The sequence below is a fragment of the Nerophis ophidion genome, linkage group LG02, assembly GCF_033978795.1.
Source record: "Nerophis ophidion isolate RoL-2023_Sa linkage group LG02, RoL_Noph_v1.0, whole genome shotgun sequence".
NCBI lineage: Eukaryota > Metazoa > Chordata > Actinopteri > Syngnathiformes > Syngnathidae > Nerophis > Nerophis ophidion.
The window spans coordinates 84,243,651-84,264,956 of record NC_084612.1 but is presented as its reverse complement, the minus strand read 5'-3'; the positions used below and the strand labels follow the sequence as shown (position 1 = coordinate 84,264,956).

The window sequence follows — 21,306 nt, the reverse complement described above, 5'->3', positions numbered from 1 at the left end:
GTGATGTTGTTTTCTTCCTAGTTGTATGTGTGTGTGTTGTTTGCTGTGTGATGTTGCCTCCTTCTAGTTGTATGTGTGTGTGTTGTTTGCTGTGTGATGTTGCCTCCTTCTAGTTGTATGTGTGTGTGTTGTTTGCTGTGTGATGTTGCCTCCTTCTAGTTGTATGTGTGTGTGTTATTTGCTGTGTGATGTTGCCTCCTTCTAGTTGTATGTGTGTGTGTTGTTTTCTGTGTGATGTTGTTTTCTTCCTAGTTGTATGTGTGTGTGTGTTGTTTGCTGTGTGATGTTGCCTCCTTCTAGTTGTATGTGTGTGTGTTATTTGCTGTGTGATGTTGCCTCCTTCTAGTTGTATGTGTGTGTGTTGTTTGCTGTGTGATGTTGCCTCCTTCTAGTTGTATGTGTGTGTGTTGTTTGCTGTGTGATTTTGTTTTCTTCCTAGTTGTATGTGTGTGTGTTGTTTGCTGTGTGATGTTGCCTCCTTCTAGTTGTATGTGTGTGTGTTGTTTGCTGTGTGATGTAGCCTCCTTCTAGTTGTATGTGTGTGTGTTGTTTGCTGTGTGATGTTGTTTTCTTCCTAGTTGTATGTGTGTGTGTTATTTGCTGTGTGATGTTGCCTCCTTCTAGTTGTATGTGTGTGTGTTGTTTGCTGTGTGATGTTGCCTCCTTCTAGTTGTATGTGTGTGTGTTGTTTGCTGTTTGATGTTGCCTCCTTTTAGTTGTATGTGTGTGTGTTGTTTGCTGTGTGATGTTGCCTCCTTCTAGTTGTATGTGTGTGTGTTGTTTGCTGTGTGATGTTGCCTCCTTCTAGTTGTTTGTGTGTGTGTTGTTTGCTGTGTGATGTTGCCTCCTTCTAGTTGTATGTGTGTGTGTTGTTTGCGGTTTGATGTTGCCTCCTTTTAGTTGTATGTGTGTGTGTTGTTTGCTGTGTGATGTTGCCTCCTTCTAGTTGTATGTGTGTGTGTTGTTTGCTGTGTGATGTAGCCTCCTTCTAGTTGTATGTGTGTGTGTTGTTTACTGTGTGATGTTGTTTTCTTCCTAGTTGTATGTGTGTGTGTTGTTTGCTGTGTGATGTTGCCTCCTTCTAGTTGTATGTGTGTGTGTTATTTGCTGTGTGATGTTGCCTCCTTCTAGTTGTATGTGTGTGTTGTTTGCTGTGTGATGTTGCCTCCTTTTAGTTGTATGTGTGTGTGTTGTTTGCTGTGTGATGTAGCCTCCTTCTAGTTGTATGTGTGTGTTGTTTGTTGTGTGATGTTGCCTCCTAGTTGTATGTGTGTGTGTTGTTTGCTGTGTGATATTGCCTCCTTCTAGTTGTATGTGTGTGTGTTGTTTGCTGTGTGATGTTGCCTCCTTCTAGTTGTATGTGTGTGTGTTGTTTGCTGTGTGATGTAGCCTCCTTTTAGTTGTATGTGTGTGTGTTGTTTGCTGTGTGATGTTGCCTCCTTCTAGTTGTATGTGTGTGTGTTGTTTGCTGTGTGATGTTGCCTCCTTCTAGTTGTATGTGTGTGCGTTGTTTGCTGTGTGATGTTGCCTCCTTCTAGTTGTATGTGTGTGTGTTGTTTGCTGTGTGATGTTGCCTCCTTCTAGTTGTATGTGTGTGTGTTGTTTGCTGTGTGATGTTGCCTCCTTCTAGTTGTATGTGTGTGTTGTTTGCTGTGTGATGTTTTCTTCCTAGTTGTATGTGTGTGTGTGTTGTTTGCTGTGTGATGTTGCCTCCTTCTAGTTGTATGTGTGTGTGTTATTTGCTGTGTGATGTTGCCTCCTTCTAGTTGTATGTGTGTGTGTTGTTTGCTGTGTGATGTTGCCTCCTTCTAGTTGTATGTGTGTGTGTTGTTTGCTGTGTGATTTTGTTTTCTTCCTAGTTGTATGTGTGTGTGTTGTTTGCTGTGTGATGTTGCCTCCTTCTAGTTGTATGTGTGTGTGTTGTTTGCTGTGTGATGTTGCCTCCTTCTAGTTGTATGTGTGTGTTGTTTGCTGTGTGATGTTGCCTCCTTCTAGTTGTATGTGTGTGTGTTGTTTGCTGTGTGATGTTGCCTCCTCCTAGTTGTATGTGTGTGTGTTGTTTGCTGTGTGATGTTGCCTCCTTCTAGTTGTATGTGTGTGTGTATTGTTTGCTGTGTGATGTTGCCTCCTTCTAGTTGTATGTGTGTGTGTGTTGTTTGCTGTGTGATGTTGCCTCCTTCTAGTTGTATGTGTGTGTTGTTTGCTGTGTGATGTTGCCTCCTTCTAGTTGTATGTGTGTGTGTTGTTTGCTGTGTGATGTTGCCTCCTTTTAGTTGTATGTGTGTGTGTTGTTTGCTGTGTGATGTTGCCTCCTTTTAGTTGTATGTGTTGTTTGCTGTGTAATGTCGTTTTCTTCCTAGTTGTATGTGTGTGTGTTGTTTGCTGTGTGATGTTGCCTCCTTCTAGTTGTATGTGTTGTTTGCTGTGTGATGTTGCCTCCTTCTAGTTGTATGTGTGTGTGTTGTTTGCTGTGTGATGTTTCCTCCTTCTAGTTGTATGTGTGTGTGTTGTTTGCTGTGTGATGTTGCCTCCTTCTAGTTGTATGTGTGTGTGTTGTTTGCTGTGTGATGTTGCCTCCTTCTAGTTGTATGTGTGTGTGTTGTTTGCTGTGTGATGTTGCCTCCTTTTAGTTGTATGTATGTGTGTTGTTTGCTGTGTGATGTTGCCTCCTTCTAGTTGTATGTGTGTGTGTTGTTTGCTGTGTGATGTTGCCTCCTTCCAGTTGTATGTGTGTGTGTTGTCTGCTGTGTGATGTTGCCTCCTTCTAGTTGTATGTGTGTGTGTTGTTTGCTGTGTGATGTTGCCTCCTTCTAGTTGTATGTGTGTGTGTTGTTTGCTGTGTGATGTTGCCTCGTTTTAGTTGTATGTTTGTGTGTTGTTTGCTGTGTGATGTTGCCTCCTTCTAGTTGTATGTGTGTGTTGTTTGCTGTGTGATGTTGCCTCCTTCTAGTTGTATGTGTGTGTGTTGTTTGCTGTGTGATGTTGCCTCCTCCTAGTTGTATGTGTGTGTGTTGTTTGCTGTGGGATGTTGCCTCCTTCTAGTTGTATGTGTGTGTGTATTGTTTGCTGTGTGATGTTGCCTCCTTCTAGTTGTATGTGTGTGTGTATTGTTTGCTGTGTGATGTTGCCTCCTTCTAGTTGTATGTGTGTGTGTTGTTTGCTGTGTGATGTTGCCTCCTTTTAGTTGTATGTGTGTGTTGTTTGCTGTGTGATGTTGCCTCCTTCTAGTTGTATGTGTGTGTGTTGTTTGCTGTGTGATGTTGCCTCCTTCTAGTTGTATGTGTGTGTGTTGTGTGCTGTTGCCTCCTTCTAGTTGTATGTGTGTGTTGTTTGTTGTGTGATGTTACCTCCTTCTAGTTGTATGTGTGTGTGTTGTTTGCTGTGTGATGTTGCCTCCTTTTAGTTGTATGTGTGTGTGTTGTTTGCTGTGTGATGTTGCCTCCTTCTGGTTGTATGTGTGTGTGTTGTTTGCTGTGTGATGTTGCCTCCTTCTAGTTGTATGTGTGTATGTTGTTTGCTGTGGGATGTTGCCTCCTTCTAGTTGTATGTGTGTGTGTTGTTTGCTGTGTGATGTAGCCTCCTTCTAGTTGTATGTGTGTGTGTTGTTTGCTGTGTGATGTTGCCTCCTTCTAGTTGTATGTGTGTGTGTTGTTTGCTGTGTGATGTTGCCTCCTTCTAGTTGTATGTGTGTGTGTTGTTTGCTGTGGGATGTTGCCTCCTTCTAGTTGCATGTGTGTGTGTTGTTTGCTGTGTGATGTTGCCTCCTTCTAGTTGTATGTGTGTGTGTTGTTTGCTGTGTGATGTTGCCTCCTTCTAGTTGCATGTGTGTGTGTTGTTTGCTGTGTGATGTTGCCTCCTTCTAGTTGTATGTGTGTGTGTTGTTTGCTGTGTGATGTTGCCTCCTTCTAGTTGCATGTGTGTGTGTTGTTTGCTGTGTGATGTTGCCTCCTTCTAGTTGTATGTGTGTGTGTTGTTTGCTGTGTGATGTTGCCTCCTTCTAGTTGTATGTGTGTGTGTTGTTTGCTGTGGGATGTTGCCTCCTTTTAGTTGCATGTGTGTGTGTATTGTTTGCCTCCTTCTAAGTGATATTAAGTTGACTTTAGTGTGCTGCTGCTCTCTTGGAAAGGTCCTTAGTCTGCGAGTGTTGTTTTCATTTGATGCGTCTCTAAAAATAACCATCTGCAGCGCTTGGTGTTTTATCGGAAGCGCTCAGTGGAGTCTTTATTGCGCTCGTATTGCACGCAATCAATGCTCCTCCTCGCCGTGCAAATGAAACCTTCGACGAGAGCGGCACTGATGCACTTTTCATGAACTGGAAATAAACAATGGCCGCTAACACACTAACCCACTTTCCCCAAACACGAAACACTCCCTCCTCAGGACGCCGCCCGACAAACTTAATGAAGACGTGCGGCGTTGACAGCGAGAGGAGCTCTAACTGATGGACTAGCATGGCGCGGTGATGCAGAGCGACTTTCATGTTTGAAGAGCCTTTTATTTCCTGTGTGCTTGAAACTTCCATGCACAATGCAGCTAACTGGTACTCCGCCGAAATCTCTCCTAAAAACATCCGGAAAGCAGCAAAGTTTTACGTGTTAGCACAAATCTGGGCAAATTTAGGCCCGTTGGACATTCCTAAATAATATTTTTTAGATATTTAAGATGGAAAGTATAGCTGCCATTATGATTTTTTATGACCGCAAGTCTTCATCTATACAAAGTATTTCAATGGTTGGAATCTGCCATAAATATACCAGTTACTATGGGCATCTAATTAGTTACTGAGGAGAGCGGGGTAGGCCACGCCAGAGCCCGGCCCAAGATGGCGGCGAAGAGGCGTGGCTGGCCGTCCGACAGCAAGGCAGGCCACACCGTAGCCCGGCCCAAGATGGCGGCAAGGAGGTGTGACCGGCAGCGAGGCGGGGCACGCCGTAGCCCGGCCCAAGATGGTGGCGAGGAGCCGTGGACTGCGACCTTCGAGGCGGGGGCGCGCCGGAATCAACCCCGCAAATATTATCAGGTGCGCGGGTCGCCCAGCTGGGCACAATTTAAATCTCCTCTCGCACTGTATTAAAGGGCAGCAGCCGGCGGTATAGCTCGGTTGGTAGAGTGGCCGTGCCAGCAACTTGAGGGTTGCAGGTTCGATTCCCGCTCCTGCCATCCTAGTCACTGCCATCGTGTCCTTGGGCAAGACACTTTACCAACGTGCTCCCAGTGCCACCCACACTGCTTTAAATGTAACTTAGATATTGGGTTTCACTATGTAAAGCGCTTTGAGTCACTAGAGAAAAGCGCTATATAAATATAATTCACTTCACTAAATGGCGGGGGGGTGGGAGAAGGAGAGAGAAAGAGCCAGAAGGAAGCCGATGCTGAGCGCGAGAGGAAATGAGCACAAGGAAGACGACGCGAGCAGCCGAAAACCTGGAGCGGAAGAGCGAGGGAAAAAACAGGAGAGGCTTAACTATTGGAAAATAAAAGAAGCCTACACTTGCTAGACAGAATGTCCTTCCTGGGTGGTCCGGAGAACCCGCACGACGACGGCTCGAGACCGTCACAGTCATATAATTAGTTACTATGGTCATCTAATTAGTTACTATGGTCATCTAATTAGTTACTATGGTCATCTAGCTCACAGCAGCTCAGACAAGGCACCAAGCAGTGTGGGCGGGGAGCGTTTCCACAAACGCGGAAGGAGATTTTCACAATAAAGTTGTAAAAGTAAAGTACTAAAAGTACCAATGATTGTCACACACACTTATTTAAGTGTGGTGAAATTTTTCCTCTGCATTTGACCCCTCCCCCTTGTTCAACCCCTGGGAGGGGGATGGGTCAAATGCAGAGGACAAATTCCTGCTCCCCTCACCTTCTAGTTCGACCAGGAATCATTTTTGGTGATTTTAACCCCCAATTTCAACCCCTTGATGCTGAGTGCCAAGCAGGGAGGTAATGGGTCCCTATTTTATAGTCATTTGTATAACTATAAAATTGGGACCGTAAGACGTTATTTGGGATAAGAAGATTCCGGGGAAGTTATGTGATAAACAGGAGGGAAATGTTAGAATAATTATGTATAAATTATCATCATAACTTTATGCTTATGGGCCGTTGATATAAATCATTGTCAATTGTGCTGAAGTGGTATTTTTGTATCTTTGCAAGCTGGTAATCTAAAATATTTCCAGTTGTTTTTTTAAGTGTTATGTCCAGATTGGGCCTGCTGATGGCCAAGGCCGAACACCTCCCGGGGCAATCATTCTCCTGAATTTCTCCCAATTTGCACCCGGACAACAATATTGGAGGCGTGCCTTAAAGGTACTGCTTTTAACATCCTCTACAACCTGTCATCACATCTGCTTTTCCTCTTTACAAACAGTGTGCCTGCCCAGTCATATAATATATGCGGCTGCTACTTGGTCAACAGCCATACAGGTCACACTGAGGGTGGCCCTATAAACGATTTTAAAACTGTTACGAATATGCGCCACACTGTGAACCCGCACCAAACAACAATGACAAACACATTTCGGGAGAACATCCGCACCGTAACACAACATAAACACAACAGAACAAATACCCAGAACCCGTTGCAGCACTAGCTCTTCTGGGGTGCTTTTTGTACTATTAAGTTATGTAAGCGTTGCTTGTTCCATATTCAGTGTTAAAGCAAATCAGTGTAGAAAACTGAGCAATAATTAACATTTTATTCATGCACTTTATCTTGCTACTTCAAGGCTTGACTGTTTACTTGATTCATTCATTATTGTTATTTTAGTTTCAAATTTATTGTTAGCCTGTGTAAAAAGTTTATTTCGATATTTACCTCAGAAGGCTGCAAATAGAAAAGAGGCAGTCAATTTTTATTAAAATTGTGTTTGATGTGCCTTTGATATTTTTTTATTATTAATATTATTATTTGAAACTTGATTTTGCATGTCACTATAAAGTTATATAAGCCTTGCTTGTTCAATATTCAATGCAAAACTTGTTTGGGTCCCTATTAAAAGGTTAATTTGTTCAATCTTGGCCCGCGACCTTGTTCAGTTTTAAATTTTGGCCCACTCTGTATTTGAGTTTGACACCCCTGCACTAAGGTGTGGTGAAATTTCTCCTCTGCATTTGACCCATCCCCCTTGTTCACCCCCTGGGAGGGGGACGGGTCAAATGCAGAGGACAAATTCCTGCTCCCCTCACCGCGCCCAGGAATAATTTTTGGTGATTTTAACCCCCAATTCTAACCCCTTGATGCTGAGTGCCAAGCAGGGAGGTAATGGGTCCCAATTTTATAGTCATTGGTATGACTATAAAATTGGGACCACAAGATGTTATTTGGGATAAGGAGATTCTGGGGAAGTTATGTGATAAACAGGAGGGAAATGATAGAATAATTATGTATATATTATCATCATAACTTTATGCTTAAGGGCCGTTGATATAAATCATTGTCAATTGTGCTGAAGTGGTATTTTTGTATCTTTGCAAGCTGGTAATCCAAAAGATTTCCAGTTGTTTTTTTAAGTGTTGTGTCCAGATTCGGTCTGCTGATGGCCAAGGCCGAACACCACCGTGACGCAGACAGAGCAGATACAAGGCGATATGACCTGCGTCACCTACTTATTATTTATTCTATAATCGTATATTATGTCTAACTGGAGTTGTCGAGATCGCCCCCTTCCCTCAGTTACATCTTCAGTGATGTAACAGGGCTTTCCTCATAAACAGAGGAGGCTCACAGGCTTGATTTTTAGAACGTAGTTTAGATCTGTAACTAGAGTACAGCCAAAACACGTGTCTCTTCATGAGCTAAATTGAACTCTGTCTCTGCATGATTCCTTGCTTCTTGTCTGATTTATAGATGTCATTAATGTTTGAACCCGACAGCCGGGGTTTGAACTAACAACCTACCGATCTCAGGGCGGACACTCTAACCACTTGGCCACTGAGAAGTTCTTCCACAAGCCTCGCTTTCGCAGGGCTTTTAAAAAATGGAGTAATACTCTTGTTGTTCCTCCCCACGGAAATGTTTAGTAAAAGGGAAAAGATTTATGCGATCTGAAAAGAAACAAGAGTGATATAGCTTAGTGATGTATACAATAGAATAGAAAGTACTTTATTGATTCCTGGGGGGTAATTCAGCAAATATCAGATATATCAGGTTTATTTTGTACCCTTTGCGTTCATATTTCAAAGTTTGTTGCATTTTCGTTGCGTTTCACTGGATTTTAAAATATGTCGATTGAAAGCGGGTGTGACATTCATATGTTCTCAATATTCAGTGTTTTATCCTTCATAGAAAAATGTAAAATTCCATTGTTTTTTTAAGGCGGTCCGTCATAACGTTTTTAGCATTCAATCAGACATTATTGTGAGGTCTTTGTATTAGTGTTACTAAAAATAGATATATTTTCTCTAAATGTGGCCCCCGAGTCAAAATTATTGCCCAGGCCTGTGTTAGCATGATGAAAGCATTCAAACTATATGATTGCCGGGCCTGGGCAATTATTTAGACTCGGGGGCCCAAATTTAGAGGAAAAAAATGTGTTTGATTTTTGGGAACACTAATACAAAACCTCATAATAATGTCTGATTAATGCTAAAAACGTTATGACAGACCACCTTAAAAAAACAGAATGGAATTAAAAATTTTTTTTGACTGACTTAGACACCCAGAATGTACATGAAAATAAAGAATGTGGGATTTACAATATTAACTATGAAAGATAAAACATTGAATATTGACAACAAATCCCTGTGAATGTGAGACAGACCCCTTCTTTGGCTACTTTTAAGACCCTTCTTAAAACCCATTGTTTTTTATTTACTGGCTTTTAACCCAGGATGAGACTTTAAACTGTTTTTAACTTTTTAACTGCTTTTTATGAAACAAATTGTTTTTAGGATAATTAGGGCCCGCATGGCCCATTGCCAAAGGACCTATTGAATTTTGTGCGTTTTATTCTTTCTTTCTTATTATTATTCCGCACCTATGCGCTGTAATTTGACCCCCTTAACATGCTTCAAAACTCACCAAATTTGACACACACATCGGTCCGGCAAACCTTCCCAACCTATTAAAGAACCAAACCCCCAAAATTAAAATCGCTCTCTAGCGCCCCTTAGGAAAAAAAAAACAGACTGCTTGTAACTTCTGTTAGGAATGTCATAGAGACATGAAACGAAAACCTCTATGTAGGGCTGACTTAGACCTACATTTCATAATGATACCTTCTAGGGCAAAAATTAACAAAAATTTCGTTAAAATCCCTTCAAAGCAAAATTTGCCTAAAAAAATTCACTTTTTGTCTCTTTGCGCTATGATTTGACCCCCTTAAAATGCTTCAAAAATCACCAAACTTGGCACAGACATCAGGACTGGAAAAAATTGCAATCTAAAAAAAAAAAAAAAAAAACTTAAAAATTGCGCTCTTGCACAAAAAAAACTGCTCCTGGGAAGAAAACACAGACAAAACTGCTTGTATATTCCGGTAGGAATGTCAGAAACACATGAAACAAAAACATATATGTAGGTCTCACTTAGACCTACATTTTACCAATTGACATCCTTCAGCAAAAATCCACAGGAAGTTGGCAATTACCCCTTCAAAACAAAAGTTTTGTAAAAACCCGTCACCTTTCTTCAAACATTATCTCCTTTGAGCGCGTCTGTCGTTTCGGCTTCAAACTCGCACAGGAGAGAGTTTGAACCCTTCTGATTAAAAGAGTTGTGATTACTGCTCCGGTTTTGATTTTATGACCCTTCAAAGAACCACTGCGCTGATGCTGCTGCGCTGGTGTTGTCTCAAGATGGCTACTACCACTGGACAAAAGTATTGGGACACTTATGGCTTCCACTGGACAAAAGTATTGGTCCATTTAGGACTAACAGTAGACAATGACAACGTGAAATGGAATTAAATCTTTTTTGTCCTCAAAATTCTACACACAATACCCTATAACAATAGTAGCTACTATCCATGCTTCTCCCGCTTATCCGGGTTTGGGTCGCGGGGGCAGCAGCCAAAGGCGGGCCCGACCAACGCTGCTTGCAGCTTTAATTTCTATTTGCTTTTTCAATGTGTAATGTTATTTTTTTAGTCTGTGCTTTTCCTGTCTTTGTTTGTGGTGTACAGCCCTTTGTGGTTGTTTTTAAAGGGCTCTATAAATAAAGTTGGCATGGTATGGTAACATATGAACGTCACCCCTCCTCTCCATCCACATATTTTACAATCAAGCGAAACATAACAAAAATGCAACAAACACTGAAATATGAACGCGAAGGGTACAAAAACCCCCCACCTACAATCTGATACATCTAATATATCACTAAGCTTTAGAATTTTGTTGTAAAAATCTCCTTCCGCGTCTGTCCCTGACACCCGCCTTTATTAACAACAGCACCTGGTCTGACACAGGAGTTGTTGGAGTTGGAGTGGGACCAGAAAGACACACAATAAGAGACCGAGAGCGGAAGCAATGACACCTGACTGGAAAGTCCAGGACAAAGACTGCTGTAAAGCAAGCCATCCCCGTGTCTCGGCCTGGCTGCTGCTCATAAAGGCGAAAGGTGATTAGATAACCAGGCCCAGCTGGGCAATCCACTCTCCTGTCGCTGGCTTCGAGGCCGGCCATAAACACACCATTCCCTTTCATGGAAACACAGACAAGTCGCAAATGTACTTTGTTGACATTTTAGAAATTATTTAGCGAAAAACCGCAACGGAAACGCAGCTGCAAAAAGCCAGTGTTCAAAAACAAGAACAAAAATACAAAAATGAGGGGTATTTTATTGGAACTAAGCAAAATTATCTGCCAATAGAACAAGAAAATTTGGCTTGTTAAGACTTTCCAAAACAAGTAAAATTAACTAACCTTAATGAACCCCAAAATACCTTAAAACAAGTAAATTCTCACTAATAAGTGCACTTTTCTTGGTAGAAAAAAACAGAGACCTTTTTGATCAATATGTTCGAAAATATTCCTAAATTAAGTAAATGCTAGTACCATTATCTTGACATAATGATATGCGCTCAGCATCATGATTTTATTTTTCATGCTTGAAGTAAGAAATTGTTACTTTAAAAAAGTAGTTTTATACTTGTGAGTGTTGATGACTCAGCTTTGCAACACTGGATTTTCTTGATATAGCGGAAAGGTTGCAGCTTGCTGCGAGATTCGTACTCCAGTGATGCAAACGTACTTTTCCGGACAACGGTAGAAGGTAAGGCAAAAAACTTAGGACATGAAACAAGAAGCTAAAAAACATGAAACAAACTCACTAAACTGTGGCTTGAATAAACAAATGGCATGAACTACGTACAGGGCAAAAGAAAAACTCGCTAACTGTAGCAAGAATAAACAAAAACTTACTTGGCACGGCATGAAGCATGAAAAGAACAGAGCAATTGCATGAAACAATGACACCAGGCTGACTGACTGGCAATGGCAGGCTTAAATAATGCCTCTGATTAGTGCTCGGGTAGCAGGTGAGCGGACGAACACTAATCAGAGACAGGTGAACATAATTTGCAACCATGGCAACCAAAACAAACTCAGGGAGGTGCACAAACAGGAACTAAAGGAGTCCACAACTAACAAAAAAATAACAAAACATGATCCGGACCACGGATCATGAGAATTCTAGTTTCAAGCATGTTTTACTCTATATGGGTCATAGAATCAAGCTGTAATATCTTACTGAGATCATTGACAACCAAAACCCTTAAAACAAGTCAAACACTAACAAGTGAGAAGAATTATCTTATTAGACAGAAAATAAACAAATATCCTCCTTATTTGAGATATTTAATCTTACTTATATTTCAGTTTTTGCAGCTATAGCGACTGAATAAAAGTGGGCTGAACACTGAGCCCTGTGGGACTCCAGCACAGCAAGTAAGATAAGACCATTTCCTGCCCTAAAACAAATGAAAACACGTAAACAAAGAAACATGAGAAAAAGTAGCCGAGGTGGTGCGGTGCTAGCATGACGTACATACCACTTTGGTCTGACTACGGTCCCTTTGGAGACATCCAAATAAGGGACTTTTCCTCTTTTCTCCACTACCGTATTTCCTTGAATTGCTGCCGGGTATATAGTATGCGCCTGCCTAGAATTACTGCCGGGTGTCAAACTCGTTTCGCAAAATAATTAGCATACACCTTGAATTTCCACCGGGTCAAACTCGTCACGTCACGAGTGACACTTCACCTGTCATCATTTTCAAAATGGAGGAGGCTGATTTCAATCATTTGAAATCGCATAAAGGGAAGAAGATTAAGAGCTATTCAGTAGGATTTAAGGTCCAAGCTATTGAATATGCTAAAAAGAACAGTAAGCAGCTATGTTTTATTAACATACCGTAGCTGCGTGTGTCAAATATGAGTCATCAAATGACTCCCGCTTCCTGGTGGTAGAGGGCGCTAGTGATCCTTCTGGCAGAAGAAGTGAGCAGCGAATGTTTATTTTTTCCTCTCGCTTGCACTTTTAACATGGAGGATTACATATCTAAAATAAAACCGTTTTCTAAACTGGACTTTCAATCGAAGCAGGAGGTAATAAAGGAGGATCTCCATCAGAGAGACTTTTAAAACTGAAGAAAGATAAGGAAGACTTCTATAAACAAGTTATCCATGCTTTTGATCAGAAGGAGCTGCACATGGACTTCATTTATAAGTAAAGGTAAGACCATAACAATGTTGTTTTTTTTTTATTAAATGTGCTTTTCATGATGGTATCCTTACATCACACTCAAATTTTTACCGCATGCCTTTGGTAAGTGTCGGAGTGAGAAGAGGTTTTAAATGAATTAGCGCCCCGGCGGCAATTCAAGGAAATACGGTATTATTTCTTCATTTGGACTTCCTCTCCTCACTCCATGCAAAGAATCAACCACACGACAGTTGATACTGTCACCTGATTGGCCAATAGCGTGTCACGTGACCACTTCCTGCTTTGCTCGGTCACCAGAGAGCGAGCGCCTTTGTTCGTGCAACCAACCTTGCTGCCATTAATCGGAAAAAAATATATATATATATTTAAGGTTTTATGGAAGGCATTTTCATCGATATCGATTACATGTCTATCGTTGATATCAATGTATCGCCCGTAAGTATCACCGAGGTTGTATGAGACATTAAAAAGGCCCGGCTTGTCGTGTTGGAGCCGGTAAAGGATTGCGGTCCTAAGAATGCTTCAGGCGCTCTGATTAAAAAAAAAAATAAAGTTCAGGTCGAGTCAAATGTCAAGTTTCTCGACAGACGAGCGAGCGAATCACTTTCGTCTAGAGTGGGGTGGTAGGGCAACGAGGGGGGGCGGGGCTTAGCTAGATTAAAGGACCGCGATTACACGCGTGGTGCAGAATGTATAGGACCTTTGGATCATGACGAGTTCTCTTTAATCCATAAACACTCGTTAGGACCGAGGCCTGCTGTCATTAGTGTGTGTGTGTGTGTGTGTGTGTGTGTGAGTGTGTGTGTTCTTGTATTTCTACCCTTCTTGACACATCAAGAAGGAAAAGTACCATCCATATGAGGAGGTGTGAAGAAGTTAGGACCATAGTCATGGTCCCAATACGGAAAAAACATTGCATTTAATAGAGAGACAAATACTAGAGTCCGTGAACATTGCTCCAAAGTCAGGATTTTTTGTTGATTTAATGTGCATACAAAAGTAAATATCGGCAGATGCAAAGGCAGCAATATTTGATAAAACAAGATGGCAGCTGAAGAAGGACTTCCCTATTCATCCCAGAAAAAGCCGCCGTGTGAATGGCTGATTTTACGACTTCCAGCGCTGACGTAAGACAACCCGCGTCCCACATGTGACCATAGGATGAACACATACACTACGGTACGGTCTTGAGACACCAACAAGGAAAAGTAGAGTCCACATGAGGACCGGTGAACAAGTTAGGACATAAATCATGATCCCAATACGGAAAAAACATTGCAACTAATAGAGAAAAAAATACTAAAGTCCGTGAACATTGCTCCAAAGTCAGGATTTTTTGTTGATTTAATGTGCATACAAAAGTAAACATTAACAGGTACAAAGGCAGCAATATATGATAAAACAAGATGGCAGTTAAAGAAGGACTTCCCTATTCATCCCCGAAAAAAAACGCCAAGTGAACAGCTGATTTTACGACTTCTGGTGCTGACGTAAGACAACCCGCGTCCCACATGTGACCATAGGATGAACACATACACTACGGTACGGTCTTGAGATATCAACAAGGAAAAGTAACGTCCATATGAGGACCGGTGAACAAGTTAGGACCGAAATCATGGTCCCAATACGGAAAAAACATTGCAACTAATAGAGAGTCAAATACTAGCGTCCGTGAACATTGCTCCAAAGTCAGGATTTTCTGTTGATTTAATGTGCATACAAAAGTAAACATTAACAGGTACAAAGGCAGCAATATATGATAAAACAAGATGGCAGTTAAAGAAGGACTTCCCTATTCATCCCCGAAAAAAGCCGCCAGGTGAACGGCTGATTTTACGACTTCCGGTGCTGACGTAAGACAACCCGCATCCCACGTGACCATAGGATGAACACATACACTACGGTACGGTCTTGAGACATCAACAAGGAAAAAAAACGTCCATATGAGGACCGGTGAACAAGTTGCTGGTCAAAATGAGGGTGGTCCCCAAAAATTGACTGTCAACATATGAAATAACAAGTGTGTGTAAGAAATTGAAATTAATTGAGAAAATAAAACAAATGTACATAGAGACATACTGTAATAACTTGAAGTAAATTAAGAAGATTTAAAACCAATTACAAACAAAATATTCAAAAAAAATAAAATAAAATAAGTAAAAGCAGTCTTTTTCTCACGATTTGTCGACTATTTTCTCATAAAATTGGGAACAATTTCTCATATCCTTCCTGTTTTTGTAATGTTGCCATATTTTTCCGTAAAATTATTACTTTATTATGTGAAATGATCGCTTTTAAATGCAAAATGGTGACACGAAATTCGGACTTTTATCACAGTATTGACACATTTTTTTGGGTCGTTCTTGTAAAATAGTGACATTTTTGGAGTGAAATTATGGCAGTTTGTATTATTCGAATATTGCCCACATTTTTAAGTTTTCTTACAAAAGTGACTTTTGTCGAGCAACATTATGACTCTTTTCATAAAATTGCCAAAATTTTAAGCTTTTCTTAAAAAAATGCTACTGTTATTGAGTAAAATTCCAACTTTTATCATAACATTGCACAAATGTTTAGTTTTTCTTGTAAAACGTCGACTCACATTGAGTAAAAATTTACGAATGTTATTATAATACTGCAGAAATTCAAAGTTTTTCTTGTGGAATTCCGACTCATTTTTCACAACAAGATTATTTATATGTGCATAGTATGTATATATTATTCATGTTGTAAATACACTTCTTTATATATCTAGAAAGGCTGCTCCTAAAGAGGGAGGCATTTTTCTCAGGTCCCCAGATAGTCAGAAATACATAAATGTGTGTATTTCTACCCATCTTGAGACATGAAGAAGGATAAGTATCTTCCATATGAGGAGGTGTGAAGAAGTGATGACATAAATGATGGTCCCAATAACATTGCATCTAATAGACAATGTCTCACTTGCACCCCTGCTGGTCAAAATGAGGGTGGTCCCCAAAAAGTTGACTGTCAATATATGAAATAACAAGTGTGTGTAAGAAATGGAAATTAATTGAAAAAATAAAACAAATGTACATAGAGACATACTGTAATAACTTGAAGTAAATTAAGATTTAAAAATATCAAAAAAAATAATAAATAAAATAAGTAAAAGCAGTCTTTTTCTCACAATGTGTTGACATTTTTCTCATAAAATTGGGAACAATTTCTCATATTCTTTCTGCTTTTGTAATGTTGCCATATTTTTCTGTAAAATTCTTACTTTATTATGTGAAATGTTCGCTTTTAAATGCAAAATGGTGACATGAAATTCGGGCGGTATAGCTCGGTTGGTAGAGCGGCCGTGTCAGCAACTTGAGGGTTGCAGGTTCGATTCCCGCTTCCGCCATCCTAGTCACTGCCGTTGTGTCCTTGGGCAAGACACTTTACCCACCTGCTCCCAGTGCCACCCACACTGCTTTAAATGTGACTTAGATATTGGGTTTCACTATGTAAAGCGCTTTGAGTCACTAGAGAAAAGCGCTATATAAATATAATTCACTTCACTTCACTTCACTTTTATCACAAGATTGACAAATTTTTTTGGGTCGTTCTTGAAAAATAGTGTCATTTTTGGAGTGAAATTATGACAGTTTGTATTGTTCGAATATAGCCCAAAATTTTTGAGTTTTCTTACAAAAGTGACTTTTGTCGAGCAACATAATGACTTTTTTTGTAAAATTGCCCAAAATTTTAAGCTTTTCTTAAAAAAATGCTACTGTTATTGAGTAAAATTCCATCTTTTATCATAACATTGCACAAATGTTCAGTTTTTTTTGTAAAACGTCGACTCACATTGAGTAAATTTATGACTTTTATTATAATATTGCCGAAATGCAAAGTTTTTCTTGTGAAATTCCAACTCATTTTTCACAAAAAGATTATTTATATGTGCATAGTATGTATATATTATTCATGTTGTAAATACACTTCTTTATATATCTAGAAAGAATGCTCCTAAAGAGGGAGGCATTTTTCTCAGGTCCCCAGATAGTCCGAAATACATAAATGTGTGTGTGTGTGTGTGTGTGTGTGTGTGTGTGTGTTGTTGTGTTTCTACCCATCCTGAGACATGAAGAAGGAAAAGTATCTTCCATATGAGGAGGTGTGAAGAAGTGATGACATAAATGATGGTCCCAATAACATTGCATCTAATAGACAATGTCTCACTTGCACCCCTGCTGGTCAAAATGAGGGTGGTACCCCCCCAAAATTGACTGTCAACATATGAAATAACAAGTGTGTGTAAGAAATGGAAATTAATTGAAAAAATAAAACAAATGTACATAGAGACATACTGTAATAACTTGAAGTAAATTAAGAATATTTAAAAACAATTACAAACGAAATATTCAGAAAAAAATGAAAAAATAGGTAAAAGCAGTCTTTTTCTCACAATGTGTCGACTTTTTTCTCAGAAAATTGGGAACAATTTCTCATATTCTTCCTGTTTTTGTAATGTTGCCATATTTTTCCGTAAAATTCTTACTTTATTATGTGAAATGTTCGCTTTTAAATGCAAAATGGTGACATGAAATTCTGACTTTTATCACAATATTGACACATTTTTTTTGGGTCGTTCTTGTAAAATAGTGACATTTTTGGAGTGAAATTATGACAGTTTGTATTATTTGAATATTGCCCACATTTTTAAGTTTTCTTACAAAAGTCTGACTTTTGTCGAGCAACATTATGACTCTTTTTATAAAATTGCCAAAAATTTTAAGCTTTTCTTAAAAAAATGCTACTGTTGTTGAGTGAAATTCCATCTTTTATCATAACATTGCACAAATGTTCAGTTTTTCTTGTAAAACGTCGACTCACATTGAGTAAATTCATGACTTTTATTATAATATTGCAGAAATTCTAAGTTTTTCTTGTGAAATTCCAATTCATTTTTCACAAAAATATTATTTATATGTGCATAGTATGTATATATTATTCATGTTGTAAATACACTTCTTTATATATCTAGAAAGGCTGCTCCTGAAGAGGGAGGCATTTTTCTCAGGTCCCCAGATAGTCCGAAATACATAAATGTGTGTGTGTGTGTGTGTGTGTGTGTTGTTGTGTTTCTACCCATCCTGAGACATGAAGAGGAAAAGTATCTTCCATATGAGGAGGTGTGAAGAAGTGATGACATAAATGATGGTCCCAATAACATTGCATCTAATAGACAATGTCTCACTTGCACCCCTGCTGGTCAAAATGAGGGTGGTACCCAAAAAATTGACTGTCAACATATGAAATAACAAGTGTGTGTAAGAAATTTAAATTAATTGAAAAAATAAAACAAATGCACATAGAGACATACTGTAATAACTTGAAGTAAATTAAGATTTAAAAATATTTAAAAAAATAATAAATAAAATAAGTAAAAGCAGTCTTTTTCTCACAATGTGTTGACATTTTTCTCATAAAATTGGGAACAATTTCTCATATTCTTTCTGTTTTTGTAATGTTGCCATATTTTTCTGTAAAATTCTTACTTTATTATGTGAAATGTTCGCTTTTAAATGCAAAATGGTGACATGAAATTCTGACTTTTATCACAATATTGACACATTTTTTTTGGGTCGTTCTTGTAAAATAGTGACATTTTTGGAGTGAAATTATGACAGTTTGTATTATTTGAATATTGCCCACATTTTTAAGTTTTCTTAAAAAAGTCTGACTTTTGTCGAGCAACATTATGACTCTTTTTATAAAATTGCCAAAAATTTTAAGCTTTTCTTAAAAAAATGATACTGTTGTTGAGTGAAATTCCATCTTTTATCATAACATTGCACAAATGTTCAGTTTTTCTTGTAAAACGTCGACTCACATTGAGTAAATTCATGACTTTTATTATAATATTGCAGAAATTCTAAGTTTTTCTTGTGAAATTCCAATTCATTTTTCACAAAAATATTATTTATATGTGCATAGTATGTATATATTATTCATGTTGTAAATACATTTCTTTATATATCTAGAAAGGCTGCTCCTGAAGAGGGAGGCATTTTTCTCAGGTCCCCAGATAGTCCGAAATACATAAATGTGTGTGTGTGTGTGTGTGTGTGTGTGTGTGTGTGTTGTTGTGTTTCTACCCATCCTGAGACATGAAGAGGAAAAGTATCTTCCATATGAGGAGGTGTGAAGAAGTGATGACATAAACGATGGTCCCAATAACATTGCATCTAATAGACAATGTCTCACTTGCACCCCTGCTGGTCAAAATGAGGGTGGTACCCAAAAAATTGACTGTCAACATATGAAATATCAAGTGTGTGTAAGAAATTGAAATTAATTGAAAAAATAAAACAAATGCACATAGAGACATACTGTAATAACTTGAAGTAAATTAAGATTTAAAAATATTTAAAAGAATAATAAATAAAATAAGTAAAAGCAGTCTTTTTCTCACAATGTGTTGACATTTTTCTCATAAAATTGGGAACAATTTCTCATATTCTTTCTGTTTTTGTAATGTTGCCATATTTTTCTGTAAAATTCTTACTTTATTATGTGAAATGTTCGCTTTTAAATGCAAAATGGTGACACGAAATTCGGACTTTTATCACAATATTGACACATTTTTTTTTGTCGTTCTTGTAAAATAGTGACATTTTTGGAGTGAAATTATGACAGTTTGTATTATTCGAATATTGCCCACATTTTTAAGTTTTCTTACAAAAGTGACTTTTGTCGAGCAACATTATGACTCTTTTCATAAAATTGCCAACATTTTAAGCTTTTCTTAAAAAAATGCTACTGTTATTGAGTAAAATTCCAACTTTTATCATAACATTGCACAAATGTTCAGTTTTTCTTGTAAAACGTCGACTCGCGTTGAGTAAATTTATGACTTTTATTATAATATTGCCGAAATTCTAAGTTTTTCTTGTGGAATTCCAACTCATTTTTCACAAAAAGATTATTTATATGTGCATATTCCATCCATCCATTTTCTACCGCTTATTCCCTTTTGCGATGAGGTGGCGACTTGTCCAGGGTGTACCCCGCCTTCCGCCCGATTGTAGCTGAGATAGGCGCCAGCGCCCCCCGCGACCCAGAAAGGGAATAAGCGGTAGAAAATGGATGGATGGATATTCCCTTTTGGGGTCGCGGGCGCCTATCTCAGCTACAATCGGGCGGAAGGCGGGGTACACCCTGGACAAGTCGCACATTATGTATGTATTATTCATGTTGTAAATACACTTCTTTATATATCTAGAGAGGCTGCTCCTGAAGAGGGAGGCATTTTTCTCAGGTCTCAAGAAGGTAACAAATGAGGGTGGTCCCCCCAAAATTGACTGTCAACATATGAAATAACAGGTGTGTGTAAGAAACTTATATTAATTGAAAAAAATAAAACAAATGTACATAGAGACATACTGTAATAACTTGAAGTAAATTAAGAAGATTTAAAACCAATTACAAACAAAATATTCAGAAAAAAATAAGTAAAAGCAGTCTTTTTCTCACAATGTGTCGACTTTTTTCTCATAAAATTGGGAACAATTTCTCATATTCTTTCTGTTTTTGTAATGTTGCCATATTTTTCCGTAAAATTCTTACTTTATTATGTGAAATGATCACTTTTAAATGCAAAATGGTGACACGAAATTCGGACTTTTATCACAATATTGACACATTTTTTTTGGTTGTTCTTGTAAAATAGTGACATTTTTGGAGTGAAATTATGACAATTTGTATTATTCGAATATTGCCCACATTTTTAAGTTTTCTTACAAAAGTGACTTTTGTCGAGCAACATTATGACTTTTTTCGTAAAATTGCCAAAATTTTAAGCTTTTCTTAAAAAAATGCTACTGTTATTGAGTAAAATTCCAACTTTTATCATAACATTGCACAAATGTTCAGTTTTTCTTGTAAAACGTCGACTCACATTGAGTAAAAATTTACGAATTTTATTATAATACTGCAGAAATTCTAAGTTTTTCTTGTGAAATTCCAACTAATTTTTCACAAAAAGATTATTTATATGTGCATAGTATGTATATATTATTCATGTTGTAAATACACTTCTTTATATATCTAGAAAGGCTGCTCCTAAAGATGGAGGCATTTTTCTCAGGTCCCCAGATAGTCAGAAATACATAAATGTGTGTTTCTACCCATCCTGAGACATTAAGAAGGAAAAGTATCTTCCATATGAGGAGGTGTGAAGAAGTGATGACATAAATGATGGTCCCAATAACATTGCATCTAATAGACAATGTCTCACTTGCACCCCTGCTGCTCAAAATGAGGTTGGTAACCCAAAAATTGACTGTCAACATATGAAATAACAAGTGTTTGTAAGAAATTGAAATTAATTGAAAAAATAAAACAAATGTACATAGAGACATACTGTAATAACTTGAAGTAAATTAAGAATATTTAAAACCAATTACAAACGAAATATTCAGAAAAAAATGAAAAAATAAGTAAAAGCAGTCTTTTTCTCACAATGTGTCGACTTTTTTCTCAGAAAATTGGGAACAATTTCTCATATTCTTCCAGTTTTTGTAATGTTGCCATATTTTTCCGTAAAATTATTACTTTATTATGTGAAATGATCGCTTTTAAATGCAAAATGGTGACACGAAATTCGGACTTTTATCACAGTA

General features: G+C 38.3%; 1 protein-coding gene and 1 non-coding gene across 2 annotated transcripts in view; both read right to left on the bottom strand.

Annotated features, from left to right (window-relative positions):
• The window catches only part of itfg1 (integrin alpha FG-GAP repeat containing 1), a 365,012-nt gene that overhangs the window by 111,465 nt on the left and 232,241 nt on the right, over positions 1-21,306 (bottom strand). The gene's annotated exons all lie outside the window — the stretch shown is intronic.
• LOC133548357 (U5 spliceosomal RNA) lies at positions 7,958-8,072 on the bottom strand. Its single transcript, XR_009805891.1, has one exon. It is a non-coding gene; the product is annotated as a U5 spliceosomal RNA (small nuclear RNA).